General features: G+C 32.5%; 1 protein-coding gene across 3 annotated transcripts in view; it reads left to right on the forward strand.

Moving 5' to 3' along the window:
* LOC114336421 (dual specificity protein phosphatase CDC14C-like) overlaps nucleotides 1-6126 on the forward strand; it is a 137568-nt gene that overhangs the window by 110433 nt on the left and 21009 nt on the right. The window lies entirely within an intron of this gene.

The following is a 6126-nucleotide window of genomic DNA, read 5'->3' on the forward strand; positions in this document are numbered from 1 at the left end:
CAAAAGAAAAGTCTTTAACGAGTGCGTGTTACCAGTACTTACATATGGTACAGAAACTTTAACAGTAACCAAGAAAATAAGAAATAAAATTTGTGTTACACAAAGAGTCATGGAACGCTCGATGCTAGGCATTTCGCGTAGGGATCTGATTACGAACAAGGATATAAGACGGACAACAGGAGTAACAGATGCCATAGAAAGAATTATGACCCTTAAGTGGAACTGGGCGGGGCACATAGCTAGAATGTCGGATAACAGATGGACACAGCGAATAATACACTGGAGACCAAGACAAGAAGAATATCGGAGTAGAAGTCGTCCGCCATCAAAATGGTCTGATGGCATAAAACGGATCGACAAAAATTGGATGCAAACAGCACAGAACAGGAATACATGGAAAAGACTAAGGGAGACATACAATAATAATAATAAAATGGCTTAATACCCCAGGTGAGGTTGAGCCGCTAAAAAGCTATCTAGATACATCGTTTTTGGGGGAATCAGTCCCAGTCTGCTACTCGATACTATTGACTATGCTTCTCCATTTCTTTCTATCCCCTGTCTTTCCCTGCCAGTCTCTAATTCCTGCCATGTGTAAATCTTCCTTTACTTCCTGTAACCATTTTATTCTAGGCCCCGCGTCTTTTTCTAACTCCGGGCTCCCATTGTAAAATTGAGTGGATATTTGTTGCGATACCTGTTCTCCATAATATATGTCCCAACGATCTACCTCTGTGCTGTTTAATTTTTTTAATTATATCTCCATCTTTTGAGCTCTGGTTTTATTTCGTTGTTAGTCCTAATCCTGTATTCTGTTTCAGACAATTTAACAGGTCCCAGTATAGCTCTTATCACTCTCCTCTCCAATATTCTTAAGTCCTCCTCCTCTCTTTTTGTCATAGTGAGTGTTTCCGCAGCATACAATAATATAGGCCTAATTATTGTATTATAAATGGTAATTTTGGACTTCTTCATAATTATTTTGCTTTTGAGTAATTTTTTGTTTGCATGGAAAGCCCTGTTAGCTGTAATAATCGTCTCTTCGATTTCAGCTCTTCTATCTCCTGTTTTGGAAATCGTTACCCCCAGGTATTTAAATTTTTCCATTTCCTCAAACGTATTTGTGCAGATTGTGATGACACCGCTTTTCGGTTTATTTCCAAATCTCATTATTTTTGTCTTTTGTCCTTTTTTCAGGTGTGTACTTGTTCTAGTATTTCATTCAGCATGTTTTCCATTATTTTTCTTGTTTTTGTGATAAGTACTATGTCATCCGCGTATGTAATAACTTGACCACCACCCGTCCTTAGATTTCCTTTATTTATTTTTCTCATAGTATGTTCTAATGCTAAGTTAAATAAAGTAGTTGATAACGCATCTCCTTGTTTTAGTCCTTTATTTACAATTATTTATTCCGTTCCGCCGTTTTGTTCTTATACTGACCGTAGTTCTCTTCATAATCATTGTGATAAGCCTTATAAGTGTTCCAGGTTTTTTAGTGCCAATATAAGCTGTTGTCTCTTTATTTTGTGTTTATATGCTTTCTCCATTATTTATTGTGTGAATGACGCCTATAGTGGATCTTCCTTCAGTGAATCCACACTGATATTGCCCGACTATTTCTCTTGTGACCTTTGCTAATCGTTTATTAATTGTCGATGTTATCATTTTATAGGCTGTGTTGAGTAATGTGATCCCTCGGTAGTTTCTGCATGTTTGTTGGTCTCCTTTCTTATGTATTACGAGTATCTGCCCATTTTCCCATTCATCCGATATTTTTCCATCCTTCCATATTTTCTTAATTAGTAGATATAGTCTCTCCTTCAGTTCTTCCCCTCCGTATTTTATGAGTTCAAAATTGATCCCATCCTTGCCTGGGGCTTTGCCATTGCGGTTTTGTTCTATGATTTTTGCCAGTTCTTCATTTGTTGGTTCGTATGTCTCATCCTTTCTGTTTTTCATATTTCCTTCTTCAGCTTCATTTATTTCCTGATTCCCTGTTTCTCTGAGGGAGACCTATATTTGGTGATATAGGCCTCCCTATGATATAAGATTTTATTAAAAAAAATGGTAATTATGAGGTGATACAATATAGGTTTTTGAAGTTATACTTCTTTAGGCGCGATTGAGATTGAGGGTGAATTTATACTGATCTGCGTGCATGCGCACACCGACAGTTTGGTATTAGTCTTTATACGGGCTCTGATTGGGTGTTGAAATGATCTGTCAATAATTGTTCAATATGGAGGTTATCGGTAAACAAAAATGTTGTATAATATATTAGTTTTTATTGTTGTGAGGACAGAAATAAAATCAAATTTATAATTATAGTAACTTTTAAATAGTTTTGAAAAGCCACAGGTACGTAATTCTAAATGTTTCAGTTGTATTCCAATAAAAAATTATCTTCATACCTATTTGGAAAATGTAAAAAAAATAATGTACTTACCTAGTACTTGCTATGCTATACCCCTAGTAGGCAATGCTTTAATTTACATAATCTGATTACGAACAAACTTTCTACAAATTTTCATCTAATGTATCGTTTTCTTACTCTATATATTGTTGTATTTTAATTCAACAAAAATCAAACTAATAAAAATTCATATAAATAAAATGTCAAAAAGTTGTTCAGTTTGTGTATATTCCCACATGACGTATACGCGAAGGTGGTGCAGTTTGAAATCCCTTCGACTCTCGTACGGCGGGATACACGGGAAGTAGGTTCAAGCCCAATGCAAGTTATATCATTTTTTTATTTTTTTTTTATAGATTTTATGATTGTAACTATATTATTATATAATTTTTTTCAGAAAATACGTATTTAATTAAAATTTTTGGCAACAATTATTGTTCAGAAATCATTTGTGGCATTTTTCAATGTGTTTGTGTGTGTTTTATGCTTTTATTTTTTTAATTTTTGGTATTGTTTTAATAAAAATTTTTGAAAAGTAGTAGAGAAACTGTTTAAAGTATATTGATTTCGTTGAAATCATATAATAGAAGTATAACTTCTTACGTTACGTGCGTACAAAGTACACACATTCTTTTTTGTATGTACCAGACACAATGTATGTTGTTTGGTTATCCATTTAATTGCCTATATTTTATTACAAATAAATAGCTATTTGTATAACAAGGGAGGAAAGTGCTACTTTTCCTCCCGAGAATGAAGTTTACTTCAAGAGAGGAAAAGGCACTTTACTCCCATGTTATACATATGGTTTTTCCAGCTTCCTCAAATAACAAGTCATTTTTTCATTTTTACTTAATTTATTTATGTAACTAACCAACAAAATTTATTAAAACTAAAACTAACAAGTAGGTACAATATAACTGTCAACTGTCAAATATAAGTCAAATTATTAATGTAAACATTGTTAAATCGAAATAACAATTTACTGTTTTCTACCATTCTGCAAAATACAGGGTGTTTTATAAATAAACGTTAAAATGTATAGGTACTTACGTAATTGAAAATAGATATTGTACAGGGCGTCAATAAGTTATATTTCACGAAATGAAATACCATGACGTCACTTTTACTTTTCCTCCCTAGGGAAGAAAAATATTTTCCTCCCTAGGGAGGAAAAGTACAACTTTGCTCCCTACAATCAGGACCGGAAAAGTATACTTTCGGTAGAGGTAGGTAGAAAACATCATTATTAATGAACAAATATGTATGTATTAACTCTTGAAAGAAAACAGAAGTAACGACAATTAAATGTTCATATTTTGTTATTACACTTTTAGCCACTATTAGAGCTTTAATTCTGCTCAGGAGACAGTACATGTTTGCATTGATAGTACGCCGCGCAAAATTAAAGCTATAATGGCAACTAAAGGTGTCAACAAAATACATATTAACATTTAATCTTCTTGGGAGTGCGCCACTCGCCTAACGTCATCATAATTGCCTATAATCGTCAATAAAATCAAAGAAATGCTGTTCTTTGATTTTTATTTTGGTAGATGCAGTTATCAGACCAGTTTGTTATCATTGCTAATGATTAACTGTGGAAGGTTGGTGAGATTTTCTTATTTGTGGGAACTAATATAATGGTGGTGGCGTGATACAGGTTTGTAGGTTGTTGGTTGTTGGCAATGAAAGGATACCCCCGTTAATATAGGCAAAATACCGTCACTCCCCCAATTCAGTTTTTTCATTTTTTTTTACATTATAATATGTGATTAAAAAATAAGACTGCGCAATTTTAACTCACTGCCCCTACCACCAAAACGGCATTTTGTCGTTTTTATTATTTTTTTTTTTTTCAGTGAGTTGCAATCAATTTAAAAATTTCAAAAGATCCACACGCATAGTTGAGGCTTTTACAAAACGTGTATGTATTTCTTATAGACCCGTAGGTTGTGTGTACAGGGTTATTCACTATATTTTGACCCCTCTGTAAACTGCTTTATTTACAGAATTAGAAAAAAAATATGAAATACAAAAGTCATTCGATTTTTAAATTATGATATACTAGTGACATGACATACATACATGACATGTATATCATACTAGTGACGTCATCCATCTGGGCGCGATGACGTAATCGACTAGTTTTTTTTAATAAGAGTAGGGTTCGTGTGATACCTCATTCGAAAGTTTATTGAATTCTCTATTCAGTAATATAAACATTAAGATAATTATTTATACCGGGTGTCCAAAAATTTTTTTTCAATCAAATTAATTGACTCAAAAAGAAGAATGTACGTAATTTATTTATTTCAAAATATCTTGTACTGCTGTTAGAAAACAATTAAAAGTTTATTGCACAAATAAACATTGCTTTTTGCTTAAATTCAATGTTCAAACTGCTAAGAGGCAGGTGGGTGGTAGCTGAAACATTGAATTTAAGTAAAAAGTAATGTTTATTTGTTCAATAAACATTTATTTCTGTTTTGACACCAGTAGAATGTATTTTGAATTAAATTAATTACATACATTCTTCTTTTTGTGTCAATTAATTTAATTCAAAAAAACTTATTTTGGACACCCTGTATAAATAATTATCTTAATGTTTATATTACTGAATAGAGAATTGAATAACCTTTCAAATGAGCTAGCACACGACCCCTATTCTCATTTTAAAAAATAGTCGATTACATCATCACGCTCAGATGGATGACGTCACTAGTATGATATATATGTCAAAAAATCATAATTTAAAAATCGAATAACTTTTGTATTTAACATTTTTTTTTCTAATTCTGTAAATATAGCAGTTTACAGGGGGGTCAAAATATAGTGAATAACCCTGAACATAACCTAAAAATGCATTTTTTGTTTTCGAAAAAACTGTTTTTTGGATATGCTGCAGGTACAATTTTTTTATTTATTTATATAAGATTTTGTAAAAGCTTCAACTACACTCGGGTGCAAAAAAATCGATCCACTGAAAATTTGGTCATTTTTCATGTCTCGAATTTGCTAAACCTGTTGTCCGATTTAAGTGATTTTTTTACCTTGTTATAGCCTTATTCATTAACAATATCGCTGTAATAATATTGTTGCTAGACAGATAAACTGTCATTGTACACCGGGTATAAGAATCAAACTGTGTTTTTTCTCAAAGTTCGCATCACCCTGTGGACTATTCTAGCGTTTATAAAATACTGAAATTAAAAACCAACTATAGCCTCAGGTTTTCTTAACATTTTATTTTTAGATTCATTCGCTTATGTTGGATAATAAAAAAGTTAGGTACTTTAACAACTAGTCATGTTCGTCATCAGTACAGGGTGTTTCGAAATAAGTGCGGCAAACTTTAAGGGGTAATTTTACACATGAAAATAATGACAGTTTGCTCTATAATCATATGTTTGGAAACGCTTCGTTTCCTAGATAAGGGATGATAATGGTGAATATAAAATACTTAATTGTATGTCAAAAAATGTGCAATAACTACGTCTTAAAAGCCATCAAGTTTGATTTGCATATCTTAACTGGTTTTAAAGCAATAAATAAATCGTCACTTTGTAAAAAAAATAGAACATCCCGTATCTCGGAAACGAAGCGTTTGCGGACATATGATTATAAAGCAAACTGTCCTCATGGTCCTTAAAGTTTGTCGCACTTATTTAGAAACACCCTGTACTGGTGACGAACATGGCCAGTTGTTA

The sequence above is a fragment of the Diabrotica virgifera genome, chromosome 10 (assembly GCF_917563875.1).
Source record: "Diabrotica virgifera virgifera chromosome 10, PGI_DIABVI_V3a".
NCBI lineage: Eukaryota > Metazoa > Arthropoda > Insecta > Coleoptera > Chrysomelidae > Diabrotica > Diabrotica virgifera.